The sequence below is a fragment of the Schistocerca americana genome, chromosome X, assembly GCF_021461395.2.
Source record: "Schistocerca americana isolate TAMUIC-IGC-003095 chromosome X, iqSchAmer2.1, whole genome shotgun sequence".
Taxonomy (NCBI): domain Eukaryota; kingdom Metazoa; phylum Arthropoda; class Insecta; order Orthoptera; family Acrididae; genus Schistocerca; species Schistocerca americana.
The window spans coordinates 112,356,473-112,368,854 of record NC_060130.1 but is presented as its reverse complement, the minus strand read 5'-3'; positions in this window follow the sequence as shown (position 1 = coordinate 112,368,854).

Sequence of the window (12,382 nt, the reverse complement as noted above, 5' to 3'; positions counted from 1 at the left end):
GTTAAACATGATATTCCTTCTCTACCAAGTAGACGTTAGGTGGAACCACAATAAAGTAAGGAGTGGCGACATGTAGAAACTCTATCATCAGTAACCTTTCTTATACTAGTTACTCATTTCTAGTGACGAAACAAACCCTGTGTATGGTCACAGGACACTTATTGCACATTTTATTTGAGCTTCTGTATGTCGATAAAATTGGTTCTGAACTGGGAATGCAACTCCGACTGCCCTTAACACGGAGTTTGATCCCTTCGTGACAATACAGCTCGACTACAACTCGTTGTTTGTTCAAAACTGCAGATTCCTCAACATCGCCACATATTGCGCATGAATGGGTTGGAATCCTGGCCCAGCACTAAACTTTTCACCATGTATTATCAAGCTCTAGCATGAGAACACCTATCTGCTGGTGGATAATAATTTTTATTTTTAATGCATTTTCGTTCGTTGTCAACACTAACGATATCTGACGTTTTTGACTCCCAGTGAGACACAGAACTACTTGCGAGATCACTGTAAGTTCAAGGATGTTATTCCGAGCTGCTGGTGGAGAAAAATTCGGTAGCTAACGTCTCTTTGTGTGTAGTCAACAACGGTATGTTTGGGGTTCGACTCTCAGTCAGTACTGAACACTTCGTCATGTTGTTTCTAATTCAAACACGCTCACATGTCGCTGCTGATGTAACAGGTTAGGTTAGTGTTGTTTTAACGTTCCGTCGACAACGAGGTCATTAGAGACGGAGCGCAAGCTCGGGTTAGTGAAGGATGGGGAAGGAAATCGGCCGTGCCCTTTCAAAGGAACCATCCCGGCATTTGCCTGAAACGATTTAGGGAAATCACAGAAAACCTAAATCAGGATGGCCGGAGACGGGATTGAACCGTCGTCCTCCCGAATGCTGGTGTAACAAACCCATACTTAACGTTCCTTTTCTCTAGAATATAACAGCGATACGTGCCGGGTTGCAGTCCTGGGAAGGAAAAATTAATGTTTCGTCTCGTCATTTCATTTAATACATCTAGCTACTGCCGAGAAAATCCGATATGTCAAAGCTGATTGTGCTTGGATAACAATCCGATTAGGTTCTGGGTTCAAATCCCTGTCCAATACAAAGCTTTACCTCAATGCATTTCAAGTAAGTCACTTGTGAAGTAGCAATATTTAACATCTCTCGTAGTTCGTTAACAGGGACAATAGATGCTGGGTAGGAATTCGCGTCCGTTAAAAATGTTACGTTATGTAACTTAAAGTTGATATTTGTTAACTGATACTGTCCAAAAATGAGGTGTATCACTCTCTTTATGCCTAGTCAGGAATGCCTGTTAATTTCCGTGAGCCACGAAATCTTAGCCTGCATGATTGATTCAAATGGCTCTGAGCACTATGGGACTCAACATCTGAGGTCATCAGTCCCCTAGAACCTAGAACTACTTAAACCTAACTAACCTAAGGACATCACACATATCCATTCCCGAGGCAGGATTCGAACCTGCGACCGTAGCAGTCACGCGGTTCCGGACTGAAGTGCCTAGAACCGCACGGCCACTGTGGTCTAGCCTGCATGACCTGGGTTTGAATCCATATGCAGAACGAGTCGGTTCGTCGTGTCATTTGAAATTCATACATATTCTCAACTTGCTGCTCGTGAATAACGTAAATTTTTAATGACATTTTGTGTTAAATAACAAGTATGGTATGTTACTTTGGAGAGGAAATCATGAATACGACGAACTTTTACGTGCATTACCTATCTGACGTAATAATGAGAGTGTTAACATTTCAGTTATGTCATTTATTGCAATAAATGTGAGCTTACAAGCCTTAAGGACCGTCTTATCTGTGATGAGGTGTTCCCTGATATTTGTAGTATTGTGGTATTACTTTACATCTTGCGTTATTGCGGTACAGAGTAGTGTTTTCTAGTGGTCACTTGTTGGAACCATTTTCAATAGTTAAACGACTGTAGCAAGGAGAGATTAGAGGATCTGCTAGACAGCTGCGTTATGTAGGTCGAATTGGAATCAGGTGAAATGCAATTCAGGTCGTTCGGATACTTTTGAGCGCGACTGTAAATAAAATCAGAAGTTAAATATCAAATGTTTTCACCAATAGCGAAATGCTGGAACCTTAATTGACGATAGTATTGTGTTTACCTGACTGGAATTCGAACCCATCATCTAGCACCGTCGTTTTCTAGCCGGGAACAGACGATAAATAGCTATTGTTGGTTCACCAGTAGCGAGATGGGCGCATGTTTAGCTAGACATCAGGCGACGAAAAGTTCTGTGCTGAATAGAATTCAAACCCCGCACACGTGGTCATGAAGAAACTTTAACTATCAAATTCTTTTCCAATAATAGCTAGGAATGGCATGTTTGTACTTTCAATGATGTGATGGAAAATACTCTGCTGGCTCGAAGTTCAATCAACAACATGTCGTCGTTGGTGATCACAACGAACACAACGTCAAACCCAAATCCGTTTTCACCAGTAGGATAGAGAGGAATGTTTGAACTTGAAAAGATGTAAGGAAACGTTTGATCTTGTAATGTTGTGATAAAAAGCTCATCATGTGGCTGTGAGTTGAAACGAACACGTTACAGCTGACAACGCACGAAGAGACGTTAAAATGCAACTATTTTTCACCAGTAGTTCGGAGTGCACATGCTAGGGCTTGAAATGAAATAATGAATATTTGGTGCTGATCAGGATTCGAAACCAGATTGGTGCCTTTCGAGGACGCCTAGAAGACTTTGCAATCTTTGGGAACACAGTGAAATCCAATTCTAATCCCAGTCCAGCACCACAATTTTCAACGTATCAGTTTCAAATAAAGTAAGAGCCTTGTGAAGTTACATGGCCATTGCTTCATTAAATGAAATACGTTTTCTAGTTTACGATGGCTTGCTGGTGGCAGAGTCTCTGCCTTACGGGATTTCTCCATCTGTCACAGCTCAAACGAATGCCCAGTCGGCAGCGAAGGGATGTTATCTTTACTGCGGATATTGAACTACCGAGCTTACTGGCGTTCTTCACTTGGCGTTACTAGGGGTGAAGGAGAGCTACTTGTGTGTGTTAAAAATCTACGCCTGACGTGATATGTGAACCTACACGTTTTACACATCAATACAATATTAATCCACCAGACCACAGAACCCCATGCCAAGCACATAATTATGAATTGCAGAGTATTCATTTAGATGTAGATGCAGACGTCAAGGTTCAAAAAAATGGTTCAAATGGCTCTGAGCACTATGCAACTTAACTTCTGAGGTCATCAGTCGCCTAGAACTTATAACTAATTAAACCTAACTAACCTAAGGACATCACACACATCCATGCCCGAGGCAGGATTCGAACCTGCGACCGTAGCGGTCGCTCGGCTCCAGACTGTAGCGCCTAGAACCGCACGGCCACTCCGGCCGGCTAGATGTCAAGGGACGCGTAACAGGAAGGAGGACGGGATCTGGGAATGGATAGAAGTGCAAAATATAAGCGTGAAATGCTTGCAAAATACTTCTTACTTAGATGCGTGCCATAGTTCGTTTTTATCTTAGGACCGAGAGATAAGGAACGTCTCTTCTCAGAACTAAGAATGGGTTATAGGGAAGGGGAGATCAAAGAATACGGTTTCATAGGTGGTGAGAGGAATGATAGAGAGTAAAGACAGCAGCAATTAAAAGAGAAAATGTAGCGTCATTGGAAACCGCTAGATTTGTTTACAAAGTTTTGGGGGAGTGTAATAGAAGGGCGCTTGTGGCGATAGTGTCAGAGAGAGAGACAGTGTGTGAGAGAGAATGGAAGAGATATTAACAACGAGTAAACATAAATGTTCAAATGTGTGTGAAATCTTATGGGACTTAACTGCTAAGGTCATCAGTCCCTAATCTTACACACTACTTAACCTAAATTATCCTAAGGACAAACATACACACCCATGCCCGAGAGAGGTCTCGAACCTCCGCCGGGACCAACCTCCCAGTCCATGACTGCAGCGCCTGAGACCGCTCGGCTAATCCCGGGCGGCGAGTAAACATAATATGAAATCGTTGGCGTATTGTGCGGAGGACGGAGGGTGTATTCATGGATGGAGGGGAGGAGAGAGACGTATTTGAAATAACAAAAACTACTGTAACAGAGTCCATCTACGCTGATTAGTTTGTAAGTATGTAGACAGGGTATAAATGAAATCAAAATAGAATACTTAAACTGTATATTCAAAAGAAACCCACTTGAATTAAAAGGGCAACTCAAAGGAAAGCTAACCCATATTGTATCTTTTCTGTTGCCACGCGATCTTCCACTAGCTCCCAATGAGGAAACATGACGAAAAAGAAGACATAAAAAACATTTTAAGAACTCTAATATTTTATCCAGAATCCTTCATTATTTTGTACATCTATCACGCGTCTTGGCATAGAATGTATAAGCCGTCGGACGTAACAGCCTGAAGAAGCAACTTCCTCGCAGGCTTCCAGGACGCATTCCCAAAAAGCGTCCGCAGTAGTTGGTTGGTTTCGTGGCCAGTTCTCTGTTAATGTTCTGGCGACCTCAGCCCACATGTTTTCCATGGAGTTCATACCAGCCGCCGTGGCGGCCAGTCCATGACGTTGACGCCCATCGTGGAGAGCCGCTGCTGAACAAATGAAGACTTGTGAATGGGAGAATGGTTCTCTTCCAATGTGAGGCCTCCTTCTGCGTACAGCATTCGCACTGACGGAAGCATCACATTTTCCAATGTGTGGGCATACTGCGCGCTGTCCAGAGTTTCTTCTATCCTGTGAAGAATTCCCGCCCCTCTCGCAGAATTCCAACCCCAGCAGGTAACGGATAGCCGGCCAATTCTTCTCGTCGTGGTTACATATTCGCGTCGATGGCGAGTCCCTTGCGGCCTGAAAACGATTCGTGGACCGTCGTTATTGGTGGAAAACACCTTCTCATCAGTGAAAATGACGTTGTCCCACGACGCCCTCAGATGGAGCTCCGCAAATGCTAGCCGGTATAAAACGTTGTCTTCGCTGAGCTCTTGTTTCACGGCGGATCGTCGTGCATGCAGTCCAGCGTCCCTCATCCTTCAGCGAATCGTGTCACCGGAGCCGGGGAAGTTGGTCTCCCGCCGCAACTGCTTCGCGTTCAGAAAGGGATTTTCTCTGCTCCTAGACACTAGGTCCCTGTCTTCCTGCAGTGAGATCACTCTCTTCCTGCCTGAGCCAGGAGCCTTGTTGGTGGTGCCTCTTTCAAGGCAGATCCTCCACCATCTGGTTGCAGTGGTATGTGGTACGCCGTAACGTCTGCCAGCATCTCTGATGGAACATCCTCCTTCCTCAGTGAGAGCGACGACTCTACCTCGGCCGGCCGCAGTGGCCGAGCGGTTCTAGGCGCTTCAGTCTGGAACCGCGCGACCACTACGGTCGCAGGTTCGAATCCTGTCCTTAGGTTAGTTAGGTTTAAGTAGCTCTAAGTTCTAGAGGACTAATGACCTCCGATGTTAAGTCTTATAGTGCTCAGAGCCATTTGAACCATTTTTTGACTCTACCTCGAATAGACCTCTCCCAGTGAGCCATTACGGCAGACAGCCTGATGTGTATTTTTTTTTTACTTTATTGTTATTTTGACACCTGAACAACCAGGTAGGCTGGCAGCGGCACAATACGCCGCTCTTCAGCCGAAGAGAGTACATGGAGATAAACAAAGAAGAGACATCATTTAGTAAACGGTGGGAAAAAAACAGGAGACACAAGAACATAAAAGCACAAGAAGCCGTTCACACTTGATGACAATCCACATTACGAACTGGAGACCCGACGCACAAACACTGAAGAAGACGATGGCACTGGTGAACAATGGAGCGTGACGGTGAAACTGAACACTAAACATGACGGCACACACGATACACTGAGGGCGGTGATCTCCGGCGCGCGAATGTCCACTGAGCGTGTGCGAGTCCGGGGACCTGCCAAGCCTGATGTGTATTTCTGCTTGCCGCTCTTATACTGATTCCAGGAGAGGAGGTAAACATATTTACGTCAAACGGAGCGGCAGAGGCAGAGGCATGCGGCGCAGCCGTGTTGGTTCGTCCGGGGCTGTTGGCCCACCAACGACACCGCCAGCTCGCTCACTTGCGTCTCGCCTCGGCCAGCCTGGCTGGCGCGTAGCTCGCGAGCCGCGGCTAGTACAGACCCGGGCCGCATGACCACGATCACCGCTTGAAGGATCAAAAGTTACACCTAACCTACTCAAGTCTGAAGTACAAACTAACGCAGCTACAGCTATTATACTATAACATGTGCAGGCACACCTACAGTTGACGATTTATTCAAATATTTGACGAACAATACTTTCAAAAATACGTTCATTTTAAACATAACTACCACAAAATATTTCACCAATAGCCTGACGCAGGAAACTATACTTTCTTGTAAGCGCTGTGCATTAGGTGTAGCCTTAAGAAAACCTGTATTCAACCACGACAACTAAACGGGATGTAAAAGTAAACAGGTTTGGCGGCAGCTTCCCCAAATGATATTATATACTTAGTATATAATACACGTTTTGTGCACTTAATGCACTCAGTGTCTCTGAAACAATACGTGCTGCACGACGGAAACTACTTTCTGCTGAGGCACTTCATTTACATCTCAATGATACACGACTACTAGAGAACATTGCTCTTTACGGCAGTCAATCCACTTGTAAATTAACATCATGACATCACAGATATTAGGCAACACGTTACTAGGGATGAGTAAGGCCTTAAGGTTTGCAACTAAACATGCTACTCCTAGCTACTACTGAATATGAAGTTGATTATTAACGTGTCTTCATAACCATGTGTGCAGCATTCGACTCTCAGTCAGCATAGATGTTTTCGTCACCTTATTTCTAGTTAAACGTGTGCACATTTCGCTGATGGTGGACCAACATTGGACATTTCTCGTCTGTTCCTGGTTAGACAACGGCGGCGGTAGGCGCCGGGTTCGAATCCCGGTCAGGCAATACAACTTCAGTCGTCATTTAAGGTTCCAGCCCCACTACTGGTGACAAACTGTGATATATACATTCTGATTTTAAGTACTTATTCAACAATCCGATTAGGTGCTGGGATCGCATCCTTGTCCCCAGCATTACATGACGGCATTTCAATTTTAAACATGTGCATCCTTTATTCCTTGACAATACAACACTATACAACGTCTTTCGAGGTTAATTACCAAGAAGGTAATTGTCATGTTAGGGTTCCTGCTTTCGTACAAAAATTATCGTCATTTACGTTCAAGTTGAGAATTGATAACTGATACTGGTGCAAACGTCAATATTTGACGTCTCCTTCTGCCTAGTGATCGAGTCTCGATAAGGCACAAAGCTTTGCTTGGTTAACAATGGCTTTACGTTCTGGGTTTGCATCCGGATCCAGAACGAAGACGTTGGTCATGTCATTTAAAGTACAACTTCGTGTACAAGTAACTGTTAATGAGTAATGTGAACAATGATATTACTTGTGATTCGCTGTTAATATTGGGATTTCCGTAGATTGGTTACCGCCATTAATCACGTTTTCTTTTAACTGCTTAGTATTACATAAAGTTGATGCGAAACCACTCCCCGTTGAACGTTGAACGACGTTCAGTATGTGTTGGATAAACTTTTTAGACAGCAAAGAACTCTTTTCCAATTTCCATACAACTTTACAAATCGATATACTGTCCCAAATATTTAATTGTGCCTAAGGATTACTGAACGATTTATGTGACAAAACTAGTTGTCCCACAACATTTGAAATGTCACTTATTGTAATTAAGTTTAGCTTACAAACGTTAAGGACTGTCTGATCTCTTCTGTACTGTCGTGGTGTTACTTTACATCTGGACGGACTGTTATAAAGACCGGTGTTATGTAGTAGTCTCTAGCGGTACCCATTGTGTGTCGTGGCTAGACACTGGACTCGGATTCGGGAGAACGACGGTTCAATCCCGCGTCCGGCCACCCTGATTTAGGTTTTCCGTGATTTCCCTAAATCGCTCCAGGCAAATGCCAGGATGGTTCCTTTGAAAGGGCATGGCCGACTTCCTTCCCCATCCTCCCCTAATCCGATAAGACCAATGACCTCGCTGTCTGGTCTCCTTCCCCAAACAATACCCCCCCCCCCCCCCCCCCATTGTGTATCTTACAACGACTGTACTGTGGAGGGTTGCGACTATGTGCAACACAGACATGCAGTGTTGGTTGTAAACATTCAGGTGCAGCCTACACGTTGGAATTCAGGCGTGACCCACTTTTTTTGCTGTCGATTGTACAAATTTTACCGTGAAGTTTACGTGGAATTAATGTAATTTCTAACGTGTATGCTCTGTATGCGTGAGACTGTATACCAAATTTGTAATTAATCACTTCTCTGGCTAAGTGGTTAATGTCAAAGGCCAATACATATATACCTCTTAAATTAAACTGGGTGGCAATAGGTCACTGCAGACCTCACTTGCTTTTATGGGGAGTGGGGAATGTATTCATACAGACAGCATAGAAATGGAATGGACTGTCGTTTTTATCTGACGTTTTGTCGTGCATCTCACTGTCTCATATTCATAGCTCGGCAGTGATGGAATCACTGCAATGAGACAGATCAGTCCAGAGGACGCACGGCTCGTATTTGACAGCTTCTAAGTTCACCATCCTACGGCCACTGCCAGGCTGTCAGGAAGCAGTTATGAAAAACCAACTTTCGAGCCAGACGTTCTGTGGCAACTTTGTCACTGGAAACTATATTGTTGGCAGACAAATCAGGATACACACCATTCCAAAACGTCAGCCACGTATATGTACAGCCCGCATCTCGTGGTCGTGCGGTAGCGTTCTCGCTTCCCACGCCCGGTTTCCCGGGTTCGATTCCCGGCGGGGTCAGGTATTTTCTCTGCCTCGTGATGGCTGGGTGTTGTGTGCTGTCCTTAGGTTAGTTAGGTTTAAGTAGTTCTAAGTTCTAGGGGACTGATGACCATAGATGTTAAGTCCCATAGTGCTCAGAGCCATTTGAACGTATATGTGCAGTAGTCGAATTCAGTATTAAGACGGAGCTCCTACAAAAGTAATAGATACATATACGACATAAACAGTCACGACGGAATTGGACAGTTTTTTTCATAACACAAGTAATAAAATAAGGCGTCTGCATTTCCTGGATGGAAACTGGCGCAAAGGAAGTAACAACCCTGTAGTGTTATTGCATTGTTAGTACTTTATCCAAACAGTTATGAAAACACGCTTAATCTCTTAGCAACAAATAATCCTAAGCTAACAATGAGTATCAAAACGGATTCAGGGAATAGTGTACACACGATCGTCGTAGCGGCACTGAATACTGTAACCCCAAATCCTCCAAAAATAAACTAAAACTACGTCTATTCAAAAAAGCAGATAAAAATTCACTTGACGCCTTCTTGAGACACTTTCTTCACTCCTTCCAAATTGACAACGTAGGTGTAGGCCAGATGTGGCTTGAATTCAAAGAAATAGTATGAACGGCAATTGAGATATTTATATCACATAAATTAACGAACGAGGGAGGTGATGCCCCATGGTACACAAATCGGGACAGAACACTGTTGCAGAAACAACGAAAAAAGCACGCGAAATTTAAACGAACGCAAAATCTCCAAGATACACAATCTTTCACAGAAGCTCGAAATTTAGCACGGACGTGAATGCGAGATGCTTATAATAGTTTTCACAAAGAAACTTTGTCTCTAAACCTGGCAGAAAATCCAAAGAGATATATGTTTGTAAAGTAAGCTAGGGGCAAGACACAATCAATGCCTTCGTTGCACGATATCAATGGAAATACTATCGACGACAGTGCTGCCAAAGCATCATTACTAAACAGGGTCTTCCGAACTTCCTTTGCCAAAGAAGACGAAGTATATGTTCCAGAATTCGAATCAAGAACAGCTGCCAACATGAGTAATTTAGAAGCAGATATCCTCGGAGTAGTGAAACAACTTAAATCACTTACTAAAAGCAAGTCTTCCGGTCCAGACTGTATACCAACTAGGTTCCTTTCAGAGTATGCTGATCCAACAGCTCCATACTTAACAATCGTATACAACCGCTCGCTCGACGAACGATCCGAAAGTTGCACATGTCACACAGATCTTCAAGAAAGGTAATAGGAGTAATCCACTAATAACGTCGATATGCAACAGGGTTTTGGAGCATATATTGTGTTCGTACACTATGAATTGCCTCGAAGAGAACAATCTATTGATACATAGTCAACAAGGATTTAGAAAACATCGTTCTTGCGAAACACAACTTGCTCTAAACTCACACGAGGTGCTGAGTGCAATTGACAAGGAATTTCAAATTGATTCCGTACTTCTAGATTTCCAGAAGGCTTTGGACACTGTACCACACAAGCGACTTGTAATGAAATTCAGTGTTTATGCAATATCGTATCAGTTATGAGACTGGACTCGTAGTGTCATAGGCCCTCTGCTGTTCCTTACCTATATAAACGATTTAGGAGACAATCTGAGTAGCCGTCTTAGGTTGTTTGCGGATGATGCTGTCCTTTATCGTCTAGTAAAATCGCCAGCAGTTCACAACAAATCGCAAAACGATTTAGAAAAGATATGTGTATGGTGCGAAAATTGGCAATTGATCATAAGTAATTAAAAGTGTGAGGTCAACCACATGAGTGCTAAAAGGAATCCGCTAAACTTCGTTTGCCGGCCGGTGTGGCCGTGCTGTTAAAGGCGCTTCAGTCTGGAACCGCGTGACCGCTACGGTCGCAGGTTAGAATCCTACCTCGGGCATGGATGTGTGTGATGTCCTTAGGTTAGTTAGGTTTAATTAGTTCTAAGTTCTAGGCGACTGATGACCTCAGAAGTTAAGTCGCATAGTGCTCAGAGCCATTTGAACCATATTAAACTTCGTTTACTCCATAAATAAATCAAATCTAAAGGCCGTAAATTGAACTAAGTACCTAGGAATTTCAATTACGAACAGCTTAAATTGGAAAGAACACAGAAAATGTTGTGGAGAAGACAAACCAAAAACTGCGTTTTATTGGCAGAACACTTAGAAAAAGTAACAGATCTACTGAAGAGCCTACACTATGCTCGTCCGCCCTCTTTTGGATTACTGCTGCGCGTTCTGGAATCCTTACCAGATAGGATTAACGGACTACATCGAGAAAGTTCAAAGAAGAGCAACACGTTTTGCAGTGTCGCGAAGTAGGGAAGAGAGTGTTACTGACAAGATACAGGTCTGAGGATGGACATCTTTAAAACAAAGGTGTTTTTCGTTTCGGTGGAATCTTCTCACGAGATTTTTATAACCAACATTATGCTCCAAATGTGAAAATATTTTGTTGACGCCAACCTACATAGGGAGAAACGATCGTCATAATAAAATAAGGGAAATCAGAGCTCGCGCGGAAGGGTATAAGAGTTCGTTTTTTCCGCGCGCTGTTCGACACTGGAATTGGTTGTAGCCGAAAAATGAGTTGTATCGTTGAAACATTAGACTTTCGTTCCCTAGGTCCTCATACATTCTAACCAATTCCGTCTCTAGCGTCTCAGTGTACATGTTAGAGTTCACTGCAGTGCTCAGCCAAGGAATGCATGACAGCTTTAGCGTAGAAGGCTGCCCAAATCATAACGCTTCCACAACCAAAATTCCTGGTCATTCCTGTTCATTCTTACCTGCTGCCCCGTTTTCAGATCATGCCAATCATATTTAAATCCATACAGCCTACCTAAATTAAACTTCTTCTGATTACTGAAGATCACTTTATCCCATTCTGAAGTCCATAAAATAAGTTTTCAGCCAAATCCAATCTAGCCTGTTTGCGTTTAGGTGTTAGAGCAGGATTCTGAAGTCGTTTCTTGAATGCAAGATATTTGTCATTTGACAAAATTTGTCGTTCACGTCTGGGAGTTACCGACAACTGTAAATCAGACACGAGAAGAATAGTAGTTTGTGGCCCTTGCTTTGCGCGAAAGAAACTGATTCCATTCTTCAAATAATTTTCTGTTTAGTCCATATTTTACGTTCTGTCTATATCGTGGGCCCAGTCTAATGAAATTACAGTCACTGTACTTGAACGGCTCAACTTCTTGGCGATTTGAAGATGAGAGAGTCCAATTTCCTAGTAAGCATCTAATTTTTCTTTTTTCATCTCATGACAAGTGTTTACCGAGTGGCATTCTCACAATCGTGGTTTATGCACACAACACGCACTGTCACTAATAGTGTCTGTTTCCTGTCTACATTGAATGCACATACGTGCACACTAACGCCACCCAGAGCCGACTGCTTATATACTGATTTTCAGCGTCTACTACTTGAATCGTTGATGTCTTGTTATATACTGCACTACTGACAGCA